Source organism: Corapipo altera, unplaced genomic scaffold, assembly GCF_003945725.1.
Source record: "Corapipo altera isolate COAL_440 unplaced genomic scaffold, ASM394572v1 2, whole genome shotgun sequence".
In the NCBI taxonomy this organism is placed as follows: domain Eukaryota; kingdom Metazoa; phylum Chordata; class Aves; order Passeriformes; family Pipridae; genus Corapipo; species Corapipo altera.
This window is the reverse complement of record NW_020884890.1, coordinates 8,264,159-8,277,420: the sequence shown is the minus strand read 5'-3', so window position 1 is coordinate 8,277,420 and position 13,262 is coordinate 8,264,159. Positions and strand designations below refer to the sequence as shown.

Below are 13,262 nucleotides of genomic sequence, written 5' to 3'. Positions count from 1 at the left end.
GGTTATTTAAAAAAAGCACTCGACTATAGTTCAGAAGACTGAATTGTAAACCTGGAGTATATTTTTGCTACAGTATCACCCAAAAAACAAAAGCAGACAATATTTCTTTCTTACTACACAGAAAGAAAACTAATAATACCAAGCTGACATTGCATTTTGGTATCAATGCTCTGTTAAAAGGAAATTCACAACTTCCAGAATTTCTGCTTTATTTAGACAACTAGTAAAAAGAACTTGCTAGCTATAATGGTTTACTCTGACTAACTTAAAAAAAATATACATGCTTCTTGAATAGTTCCAATAACTTGGGAACAACAAAGGAAACAAGATTAATCAAATGCTTTCTCAAATGCATGCACATTCTGCAACAGCAGTTTCCTATGCTACCTTCACAGACAAGGGTGAGCCATGCTGGCTATCTTCCCAGTGTTATGACCTGTAAAGGATACAAATCTAAATTTGCTAAAATAAAAATACCACTGCATCTGGTCTGTTAAGAAATAATAATTTTTTTTTTTCAGAAGTGACAAGTCAGCAAAAGTTGCTGACATCCAAGTTAAAGCACACAAGAGAGAAACACAATTATATTTCACAGGTTATCAAAAAAGTATTTGCTTTGTTAGCTTCCACTCTATAAAACTCATTCAAGTTTTACTGATGCTGTAATTTAACTGATTTCTTCACGCATCCAGCAGCTTGTGTTGTGTGTTGATCCTCCTTTGCTATGGAAGCTTTTGACATCATTTTAGAAACGTATACAGAGCACGTCCCATAATAACAGCATAGGGAACCCTAATACACCAGGTGTGGCTTTAGAGATGAAGGCTGAGCCACCCAGGAAGTGCTCTAATAACTACATCAGCCTTCCCGTAAGCCTTTACTGCTAAGGGTCTCTTGAACTAGATTTATACAGAAAAACATCAGAGAGCTATAGGAGGGAGGACTGATGTTTTGCCTGACATGTTGTTCTATTGTAGCAGTGGATTAAAAATTAGACCTTGACTGTAGTGAATGATTTTCATCTTCTTTGATACTTGGCTGCTCCCTCTTCTCTAGGCATCCTATGGTTTACCTCTTCCCCCAGCCTGAAAATGCCTTTTTTTAAAAAAAAAAAAAAAAAAGTTACTCTCTAGAGAGAAATGAGAGAAATTCACATTCATTTTTAAAGCTGCCAGCTATCAGTAAGTCAAAAACCACTGAAACAGCAGAATCACCGAAGACACCGTAGAGAAAACATGACAGCAGAAAGGGCCAATCCTAAAAATCAGCACTGATGCTATTCCAGGTAAGAAAAACTCCTTGCAATGCTCTGAACTTTTTTTGTTTGGGGAACACCAGGAGGTCGGGAGCTTTCCACTCTGCCAGTGGAGCTGTGCTAATCCTGCACTGTGCTGAGCCTCTGAGCTCAGCTAGTCAGCGAGGCTCTGCCTGGAAGGTGAACCACATCTGCTCAGCCGCCTCCATCAAGCATTCCCACAGATCAGCAGCCACTGCTCCAGATCATGCCTTCCCCAGCATAGGTGGCTGCTTCTGTCTACACCACCCTGGTCAACACCAGCATTAATAATTTTGGACCTCTGGTAGTTACTCCCCTTCTCAAGTCCTTCCTACTCTAAACTGCTTCCCTCTTACACATTAAGCTGCATCTAAAATTAGCCTGTAAAGCAGATTTTCATCTCAAAGCATCAGTACTACCCCCACTTCCATATTTTCTAAAACAGGAAAACAGATTGCTACTTTGATACAGGAATCCAGTGAATCCACATGCATTTTAGGTGGTAAAAGGCATACGGTGTTCTTTGCAGGGCCCAGAGCAAGCTCAGTGCATTACATCCAGTGCAAGGACCACCATAGACAGCCAAAGGAGTCTTCAACAGAGCAGCCACCCCCAATAGCCTGCAACAACAGAAAGTACTCCGTCCTGCTGATTCACATGGGGAGCAAGCATGTTCTACTGCAGAGGTTCCAGGCAGTGTTGAGCACACACGAGCAAAGCTTATCCTAAGAGGCACGTTCCCCACAGCAAATTGTTCTCCACGTCACTCTCCCAACCTCGGCCTGATGAGCAGGGTTAACTGTAGGTTGACAGCTTCCAAGTAATTACAGGCAGCTCAATCCAGTGCTTACTGGTATGACACTGCTCATCCTCAACAAGAGAATGCAAAAAACAAAGAAAATAAGAAATTTTATTAAAATTCTCTCTCTCTCCAGTCTTTAAATTCTGCTTCTACCAGATGTTTTGCCCTACATCTCTTCGCTATTGTTCTCACTAGACACCAAGCCTGGCTGATAAGTAAAGTAAAAGCCAGCTTCTCTTTCATCCTCAGAAAACCACACTGATGCAGCCAGTTTTACTTGCTCTATTGTACAAACTCCATTTGCAATCTGTCTTGGTATATGCAGTCCACACAGAGCATGTGAAGCTGCATGCTCATCTACAGGCCTGACGCCATGCAAATCCTTCCCATTTCCAGCAAGTTGTGAAACACAAAAGGCAGGATATCCTGGAAGCAGCAACATAAATGAAAAAAGAAAAAAATTAAAAAAAAAAAATAGAGCAAGTGTCCTGGGAATAACTTACACAGGACTTCTTTAAGGGCAGCAGCTGATCCTGAAAAAAGAAGTCTGATTCAGAGGGATACACATTGTGAAGCCTCCACAAATACATGGACCTGAAGCACCAAGGAACCAGATCATTCTAGAGTGATCCAGACAGATGAATGATGGACAAGACACAGTGCAACCCAGGAAGCCAATCCAGATGACATGCTAACAACATACAGTGGAGTATTCATTATGTTTTATACTCCGCTGAACTCCAAATGAACACTATCACATGCATCTGGGTCAAAATTTGACTGCCATTACATGCAACAGTGCAAAGAGGTGATATCAGTACAACAGAACCAAGGTTTGCATCCTACATGTTACTTGCTATAGCCTGTAGCACCCAAGCTCCACACCAAGCCATTCCTGTCCCACCTGGGTGGGAGTCCTTGGAGGAGAGCCCTGGTACCTGAAAAAGGGGAAATCCTCTCTCAGAGATGGGAAGATCTTTTAAAAATCCTTCATTCTTCTCACACATTTTCTCCTTTTTAGTAATGAAATAGATGTGAAGACCTTGACAGAGGTATAATAATAGAGAAGGCACAGTTGTTTTTCTTTACTACCATGCCTACTAGTGAAAGCTTTTAGCTTATATTAGAAGTGCAGCAGAGTTCAAACACTTGCAGGAGATACCTGAGAGAAGTGGTAATTTGTCAGAAAAAAGGAAAAAAATCCTTCCTTTTTCAACGGTAGTAACTTGAAGTCTTTTAAGACATGAGGTTCAAAAATAAACAGCATGCCCACCAAGCAGTAAACATTTTTTAAATGCTTGCTAGCATTACTAGACTAATTTCCCACAACATAAAATTGGTTTTCCTGAAAATGTGGCTACTATTTGATACTAAACTTATTTTGTCTCTGTCTTCAGATGTGTGACAATTACACAGCTTTTCCTTACACAAAGGCCTGAAACAGAGTAAAATTAAATACTTAGAAAAAAAATCCTGCCTTTACCACACAGATATGCCCACTTCATTGTCAGACTGGGGACTTCTACTTAGAATTTTGTGGGTTTGCCCACCTATAAGATGTTCATCACAAAATTAGGTCATGAATTTACAATGAAGCAGCTGATCTAACTAAAAAAAACAAAGCCACAGGAGCCTCATGCACAGCTGTATCAAATTTCTCCCTACAGCTTATGTACAGTGGAGGAAGTAACAGATCCTTTTGAGAAGGCTCCTGTCTTACCTGGATCCTCTCAAAACTTTTTGGTCATTTTCAACAAGAGGACCAAAGGTAATAAGAGAGGCTGGTAAAAAGAATGTGCTGAGTCCTAGAAAAACATGAGCCAATTAGTTTTCATTAATTAGAACTAACCACACCTTAGCACACCTTCAAATTGCACTCCAAAACATTTAGCTGTCTTGGGGTGAAATACTTAGCCCAGATTGCAAGGCCTCGGGGTCTTCTTGCACCCCTGGCAGACACATCCAGGGTCAGTGCCTGGGCACGTATGGGGATCAGGCAGCATCTTGCAGTTGATGAGGAAAACATGGCTTTAAAGTCCAGCCCAGACATGGCAGGAAGGGCAACCCCCAGTGCTAACCTGCTTTGCATACAAGCAATCAAAACACCATTTTTGTTCTACTACTACCTTTAAATGTTTCCTCTTGAATCTGCTGGGGTCTCTTTGGTCCTCTCAGATCCCCAGACTTTCCTACCTTGACATCACCCTTCAGTCTTCATGTGTTACTCAGAAGGAGCTCACCTCTAACTATTCCTCCCAGTTGTTTCCCTCTCCCTTCTTCTACCTCCTCCCTAGGACTAGAGTAGCAGTCAGTAAGCAAACATACCAGTGATATGAAGTGCCTTTTGTCTGCCCTCTTCACTCCCAAAGGGATTCATCAAGAAACCAGGATTAATACAGAAAACAACTAATCTCAAATAGCTGTTTGTTTCTTTTAAATCATACAAATTTCCACTTCTATCCTATGCACTCAAGCAGTCAGTACTTATTCCTCACACAAAATCCCAAGCTTTTACTAAAAAAATTAAAAATAAAAAAAAAAAATCAAGAAATAATAGAACTGCATTTCTTTTAAGGGATAAAAAAATCCCTTTCCTTCTACAGAAATCAGGAACTGATCTGAGACTGTAACAGAATGGTTTGCAACAGAAGCTGCAGAAGGCAATCTAAAAAAAAGAAGTCTATGAACCAACTTTACATGTTATAACCTCTGCTAGGCTGACTACTACATGAACAGACACAGAATTCTGTAGGAACAGAAATAAAGAAGCTAAACTCCAACACTTGATAAAATAAAGTACTTTCAGTTCCAAGTTAAAAGAAATCTGATGTAATACTTGACAAAAGTACATACATGGATGCAAAACTGGAAAAAGATGCAAGGATTTAAATTGAAAGAGAATAATCCATAAGAGTATGTGGTCAACATATTATTTATATTTATCTTTGCTGCTTTGGTGTGGAATATACATAATTATAATTTAGCATGAAACCCAGAAATACCTGTAGTATCAGTTGTCTTATCATTGAAAGGCTGCATGTTCATTGACAATAGGAAAGATTGTCACAGACCCAGAAAAGCAGCTACTTAGACCAATGACTGAACCGTAAAAAAACCATGTTCTGTGGGTGTTCTTTTGAGCAAGACATGACTTGTACTGCATGATAAAAGGCTAAGAAACTTCATGTCTCAGATTCCTCTCCCTGGGTTAGTAAAATAATCTTTTTCCTTTGAAAGGATGTAGGCCTTTAAAGCAAAATATAAAACAAGACCTAAAATTTGTTTTAGATTACCATCAGAATATGATAAAAAAGTTATTTGAAAAAAACAAATTTCCCCTAAACAAAGCTTGAAATTTGTTCTTGCATAACTGATGTAAAAAAATACTAAGGCGTTAAGACTACTTTTGAAAAAGCCCATAATGCACCTCCAAACACCCAAAGAATAAATATTCTAATACAGGACATTCATGCAGTGAACCAAACACTATCTCAAGGTCAACACAATCTGAGGTTGAGTGTCTGACCATGACTAATTTCAGACGCTTGAGAAGATGCAAGAGTAATGTAACGGGATGACAACTGAAGACAGAGATCATCTCACTGTCTCCAAAACTCCAAGTGTACAGAAGAAACAGAAGTGTTTTGTTCCCAACAGCTCCAATTCAAGACAACTATGACAGCCCATTTCTCTTCTGTTTCCCAAGAACTTTGAAATTTGAAGCAATGCTCTCAACCACGGCCAAAAGAAGATCAGTTACCAAAATCTATAAAAAGCATTAAAGGCTCTTCTTTGGAAAAAAATTAAAAGAGGAGGACAAACAGGACCAGCAGCATGCTCACCAAAAGGCAAGCCAACAAGTATGAGAGAAGGAGAAACAGCATTGTTCCTGTAGCATCCACATAAGTAACACTACTTGCCAAACAGCAGAGAGATGCATTCCGCCGCAGTGCCCCATTCGTGTACCCAAGCACCTGCCATCAAGACTGGCTGCATGAACACTGCCAAGGCTTCAAAGCAACCACAAACACTGAAAAAAAACACCTCAATAGGAGCCTATAAAATGAGACAAAGATTTATCTCATCAGTTTTCCTATCTTTGTAAAGAATTCCAGGAAACAAAACAAAAACAAAAAAAACCAACAACAACAACAACAAAAAAACACAAAATAAATTAATTCTCACCTCCAAACCCACCACATGTACTAAAACCAACTGGTTTTATCTTCAGACAGTAATAAAAGTCCACGTTATCTTTGGGCCTTCTGAAGTCTGTGATCTTTTACAATCCCCTCCTACTGCTATGACTGCCCTGGTGTGTAACTCTGTCTGGGAATGCCTGCCCACAGCATGGGGGTCAGAACTAGATGGATCCTTAAGGTCTTTTCTATCCAGGTCATACTGAGATTCTATGATTCTAATAAATTCTCTTTATGTCCTCATTTCCCTCTGCAAAGAACTACTGGAGGCATTTGTGTAACTTTTGATAGAGGCAATGAAGGTTACACAGGTCTAAGAGACTGCAAAACATGTTGCAGTTTCCTGAGAGAGGGTGAGCTGACCAGGCCATGGCTCAGGGCAGTACACTCCTCGTGTGCCTCCCCTCATTTCTGCTCCTCACTACACGCTACTGCTGCACTCTTACAGAAGCTCTGAAACGCGTGACATCCCTCTGCAGCATGCATATGGAGAAGAGAAAGGTGATGGGATTTGCTGCTTTCTGCAGAGCCATCAGTTTGCACTGGGATGTGAAAGAGCCCCATAACCATCATCACTGCTGGGAAGGGCACAGCAGATGCCGCGGTTGAAGAAGATCTCCTCCTCTTGGAGAGGGCCAGCAGGCAGTTCCCTCAGCCCAACTATTCCCAAAATTACAGCCTGGCAGAATCATAAAAACTGAAGGAATTAAAAGTGTTTGTCAGATTCTTCATTCCTGAATGCTCTGATCCCTGTTCTGGAAACTCTGCAGTACGTAAGCAAGGCCAGCAGCACAGGAGGTTATCACACACCATTAAACCTCGAACTAGATGAGCAGCTACAGAGCATCCCACCCCTAAAACTCTCCAGTGCCTCCCCTCAAACAAGCAGAGTGCCATGAAGGTCAGGTTTTGTGCGCCTGCACACAGCGCTCACCCAGACATGACAAAAGGAGATACAGCAAAATTGTCTGTCTTTGGCACAGAGGACTTTGTGAAAGGGTTTTACTGCTTATCACCTCTATCACCGTAGAGCAGCTGCACTTGAATAAATCAGGAAAGAGCTAAGCACAGATGTGAATTCAGAAGGAGGTGTCCTCAGCCCACCACAGGCACAGCCTCCTTCGCGGGTCATGCCTGAGGACTGGAGAAGGACATGCTAATGCAGTATCACCTTCTAGTCAGGTTCCTTTGGATCCGGGACTAATGAGAACACACCTGAGATGATCAAAACCTTGCTAAGTGTCATGGCAATGAAGACAGCATAGCAGATGAGAGAGAGGGACAGAGCTCTGGACGTACACATCACAAGGTGAACTTGCTCAAAATGCAAAAAGTAAGAATATTTACATTGCTTCGGATTCAGGATCCATAGAAACATTTGGATATAATTCAGAAAGTTGCTGCTATTTTTGTAAAATACAGCTGATATCAAAGAGATTTTTGTGAACCACTGGCTTTGTTAGATTGTCTGCTTCTGTTTTGTTTTTCTTCGCCCTCAAATTTCAAATCAGTCTGCTAAGTCTTGTTAATTACAAGGAAAACAAATTTGCTCATAAAACAATTATCCGCTATGTAACTAATACTCTTAATTTAATTGTCTGTTTAACTACCTTTGCAAAATAAATTCAGCAAGCTCTTTCAAGGCATGTTGCTTAAAAAAAACCAACAGAAGAATTTTCTTTTATGGCAAATAAGGCCTTTTCTTCAGCATTTACAAATCCAGAGTTCACTCAGACTTTCAGCTTAAGGCTCAGAATTTCTCTTTCGAATCTTCTGAGAGCAGATCAAACCCCAAAAGATGCACACATGGATGAGGCCACCCCAGTTCTAGTGGTGATCATGACACCTCCATTCGGCACTGCCAGGGCCAGATCCCAGTTTGGAAACTTGTCCCTTTCTGCCTTTAGCACGCAGAGACCAGGCAAGCACAGCAGCAGTGACACTGCGAACTGCACATATGAAAAGTGAGGTTTAATTCCAGATGCCTGATCCATCTCTCATTCCCTGGAGCAAGCAGAAACTACGCTTCATCCACCCACTTGCAGAGGAAGAAGAATCATTCAGCTGACAAGAAGAGACCCCTGGCTTGACAGAAGTGCTTCAGGAGTCACGAAAATGCTGGGAGTGACCTGCAGCACAGCCACGGCAGCCAGACACCAACCCACACTTAATCGAGCGTTCGTGCCCTGCTACTGATAGTACCTGCAATTCAGCTCACAGAGCTCCCACATGCCTACAGGAGCTGCAGCCAGCACTTGCCAGCAGGTTACATGTCATCTGCCTGCAACTCCCTTTTCAAAGTGAAAAAGTCAGTATGCTACTGGGGCTCCAAAATCACCTGTGCTAAGCTGTCCACAGGTGGCAACAGGCTTTGCCTCTGAGCTGCGGCACAACAGCACAGGAGCACAACCTCACTCCCCCCCATGCTGCTCAACAAAAATAAAAAAAGCAAGAACTTATCTATTTATTTATTTACTAATAACAGTATTTTTTAATTGATATTCTAAGATGGTCACTTACTGAAAGACAGTTTTAGCATGCTCTCTCCAGTAGAATACGTACCATTAACTCTCTGTAGTCATTACTTACAGAGATTGTTCTACCAGAGATTAAACTGCCCAGAGATTTATCTGTCTTTTTCTTGCCATCAGAGCCTTAGGAAAAACCCCAAAGGCTGCTGATACTTCACATTCTGCTTTGCAAAACTTGTTTCTGTTGGGGTTTTTTTGGGAGGAGGAAGATGCATCCACAGATATCCGTTCAAAAATTACATTTTTCCTATGTGTTTTATATATTATTACAGTATCTAGCAATACTTCAGAAACAAAAGTCTCAGTCACCAGTATTTACTACAAACATAATACAGTCATTCCAAGAAACAGCTAAGCAAAAACTTCAATAGATGGCATGTTATGTTAAAATGTTGCCATTTTAATCTTCCCATGCATACTTTAAAAAATGGATACAAATGAGAAACACATGTTACTTAGCAAGTCTGATTTCCCTTTTTTTTTTAATAGGGTGACAGTTCTTTAAAAGTGTTTCAGACAGAACCAAAGACACTGTAACACTAGGACATAAATTATGAGGCCACATACAGTATATATTACAGCAGATGATGAATACCTCAGGTTTTATCCCTCTGATTTTCCTGGTTTAAATCACAGTATGGTCCTACAACTATATTTCCTCCGGTATTACAGGCTATACTCCTAAACCACAACATTTTGCTGTCAAATGAAATAGTTTGCCTCAACACTAATTCTTTTAAAACCAAATGCCTTAAACTGTAACATGAGATGACCAGCAATAACTGAAAGATTCTAGGACTTTATCACAGAAACTGCCTATCTTTTGAGCACTGAAATTTCTTTTTTCCATATAAGCTCAGGCCAGAATACAGACAGCAACTGAAGAAATCATCAAGCTCAAGCCCCTAAGTGAGAAAAACTAAGACAATTTTGAATAATGTTTTTAATATATCCTTAACGCAAGTCCTATTTGACTTTCAAAAACCTTTGCAGAAAGGAGATTGCACAACCTCAGCTTGCTCCAGTTCTCCCTAAGGCATAACAGATTTTAAGATCATCAAGTCTTTGGTGCAAACTAATTTAATCTTTTTCGATGCAGACACAGACCACTTCTCACTAATTTTAAGACCGTAGTATCTTCTTGTCCCCTGACCTCTTTCTGCTGGAACCGAGCTTGTCTAGCCTTTGTAGAACACGTTTGCCAATCACATGTAGTCTCTGTAGATGACACTTGCCAAACCCTTCCTAAGCCTTGATGACCATTTTCGGTGGATTGAGACATTTGCATTTGTCTTTCTGAATGGGCTGTGGCCAAAACTGAACACATTATTCTGTTAACTTAAGTTTCATTAGTACAAGACAAAAATTTAAATTACAAACTTCAACAGTACTGCACCCCCATGCTTACTGAGATCTCTGATAACCCTCAGACATGCTTCCATGGTGCTGCTGCCAGGTTGACTAACTACTGATTATGGGATCTTCTTCCTGAAAATAGTATCTTGCACTCAAATACAGCCTTTGAACTTATCAAAAACCTCTTGTCTTCCAAAGCAGATCATCAAAAATACATCCTGAAACACCTACTTGTCTTCTTCAGATTTTGTGCTAATTCTGTTGATCAAAGACCTCTATGACAACAAGTACAAAGGTGCCAGAACTCCCCCAGCACCACTTAAACTGACTTGCAGTTTGATGGTGACTCATAAGCATTCCCCGAGAATTATCACCCAGACTTGCTATCTCTAGATCTGGTCCCTTTGGTTCAGCTGTTCTCAAACACTTCAGATGAACAATTTCCATAAGAGCAGCCCTACTGGGTCAGGGACAGGTTTGTTGTCTGCACTAGGTCAATGCCTGAAATTAATATAAAAACTTGATAAATAATTGACAGTACTTCCCCAGTTTATTCTCCCGGGCTCCGTGTTCAGATCAGTGACACCCTGAGCTACTGGAGGTACTCGGCACAAGTAATCCTTAGTGGATTTTTCTTCCATTAATTTGTCCGGCTGCTTTTCAAGTCCCTGTAAACTTTCAATATCCACACACTTCTGAAAGAATCTCCAAAGCTTAACTAACTACACATTGGGTCAAAACCACACCCCCTTTGTTCATTTTGAACCTGCCAGGATTAATCTCATGCTTCCACACTGTGTACTGATAAAAAGTTAGTCCCCACTCAACTTTGCCACATCACTCATGAGACTGTCAAAATTTAAAAAACCTCAAAGCTTTCCTCAGAGCAGCGTTATCAAGTACCACAAAAATATGAAGACTAGATTGGGTCACAAAGCCTTCTCCACCCTGGCAGATTAGGCACAAGGAAGCACTACTTCACCTTGCTTATGAGAACATTATTATTAATGAGTCAAAATACTGACCCATTATCAAAACAAAGGCACACGGCAATGCCGGAGGCTGAAGGACACAGTATTTAGTGCAGATTATACAGGAATGCCCACTCTGACTAGAAACTTGGGGGTGGGGAAATTAGTTCAATTTACTTACAACTTCTGCAAGCTAATACTGACATGGTTTTGATTCAGAAAGCTATTAAGCCCCACAAGAAAGTTTACTACCTTTATATTCACACTGCTGGCTTTATAGTTTCACAGTCAAAGGCATAACTGTACCATCACTAAATAGTTTATTAACTTAGACATATTAAAAACACAAACACTAAAAATGCAGTCAAGTTAAATCTGAATTTCTTTCTACATTATTAAAAACATTGCACAGGTTTGTAACTTGTACTCTGACAATGTCCATATTTACTCTCCTACCTCAAGAATATTGAGATCTTTCTTTTGCAGTTATTTTATAAATTGTACACTTCATAGTTATCTTGTAGGTTAGCACAGTTTAATTATATTTAAACAAATACTGCAAGACATTTGCTTATACATTTAAATTTTCATAATGATCATTTTAATCATTAAATTACTTCCATTTTATTAGGGTTTTTTCACTAAAAAATAAAACTAAAAACTGCAGATGACATTTAACTCACGAGTTCATCTCCACCCTGTTAATTTGTCACACTTGCAACAGAAGAAAGACAGTCCCGTGGCCAACCTTTGTACTCGGATGGCTGTGAACCCAATCCATAGGCCACTCTGCAGCCCGGTGATGCCAAATGAACTGTAAGAAATTAGGTCGCCTCAAAGGTCTGTTCCCCTCCCCGAGACCAAGAGGGGACACAAGTCTCGACATACGACTTCTCTTCATCTTTGTAAAAAAAGGGCCGACAGTCATCAACATTCAGATGAAGCAATATGTAGCAATCATCCTTTTACAGAACCTCTCATCTAATAGTTTAGCTAAACTAATAGGTTAGCTATTGCCGTCTTACAGGCCTTTGGTGGCATTTACTAGTTTGGAGCCTGAGGACCAAGCATCAGGCAAGCATCAACAATATATGTGCTGTACTGCAAGTTCTATCCAAGACCATTAAGGGGACGAACCTTTTTAAGTTTTCCTAGTCAGTAATGAACGCGAGTTACAGGAACTGGGTATCGGTTTTTAGTCATACAAGGCGCTGATACACGCTGCTCTCCAAAACCGCAGCCTGCAAAAGTACTTCATGGAGAAATACTCTAAGAGAAGATGGTTTTCCATCGCACTACCAGTCATGCTGAGTTCGGCCAATAAGGGCTGTAAAAATTTTATTTGCTGTGACAGCATAGAAATGTTCCTGAAGCAAGGAGGAGAGCTCAGTTGTAACTCTGTAGGGATGGGATTTCATAGAGGATGATACTAAAAACCAAACCCACAGAGGAAAAAAAATTCCCATATCAGTGGATTTAAGGAAGTAAAGAACAGTCCAGAGGGATTTTAACTGCACCTCGCCGGGAAGCTCCGGGTGTAGCAGGTCCGTCCCGCGGTGCGCTGGCGGGAGCGCTCACCCCGCCGAGGGCCCTTTCCGGCCCTTCCCCGCCCCGATCGCACCTGCCCGGCGGGAAGGGCGGCGGGGGGAGCCGGGGGGCAGCGCCGCGGCCGGGCCGGTGGGCCGGCACCTCCCCTGGGAGGCAGGAGGGCGCGGAGGGCGGCGGGGGCCGAGGAGCCGCGTCCTTACCTGCTGCCGGTGCTCCTGGCGGTAGTGCTACGCTCGCCGCCCCGCCCGCTGCCAGCCCTGCTACTGCTGCTACTGTCGCCGCGGCAGCGCCGGGACGGGCGGGCGCACAGCGGGCCAGAGCTTCTCCCACCCGGGCCTGGTAGGCCCGCCGCGGCTGCTGCGCTGCTCTGCACCGCCCCCGCCGCTCGGCCCGGCCCGGCCCGGCCCGGCGCGTCACCGCCACAGGGGCCGGCCGGGGGCGGGGGCAGCGCCGGCCGGGGCGGGGGCAGCCGGAGAGGCCGGCCCGGCCTTCGCGGCCGTCCTGGCCCGTGTGACAGAAGCTCTGGCCCGCTGTGCGCCCGCCCGCCCCGGCACTGCCGCGGCCGCCCCTCTGTGCGGG

General features: G+C 42.3%; 1 protein-coding gene across 1 annotated transcript in view; it reads right to left on the bottom strand.

Annotated features, from left to right (window-relative positions):
• Positions 1 to 12,965, bottom strand: part of MYO6 (myosin VI) — a 106,166-nt gene extending 93,201 nt beyond the window's left edge. The window contains exon 1 of the mRNA XM_027645035.1: positions 12,884 to 12,965. The gene's annotated coding sequence lies outside the window, so the exon portion shown is untranslated. The remainder of the gene's footprint in view (positions 1 to 12,883) is intronic.
• Positions 12,966 to 13,262: the final 297 nt, after the last annotated feature.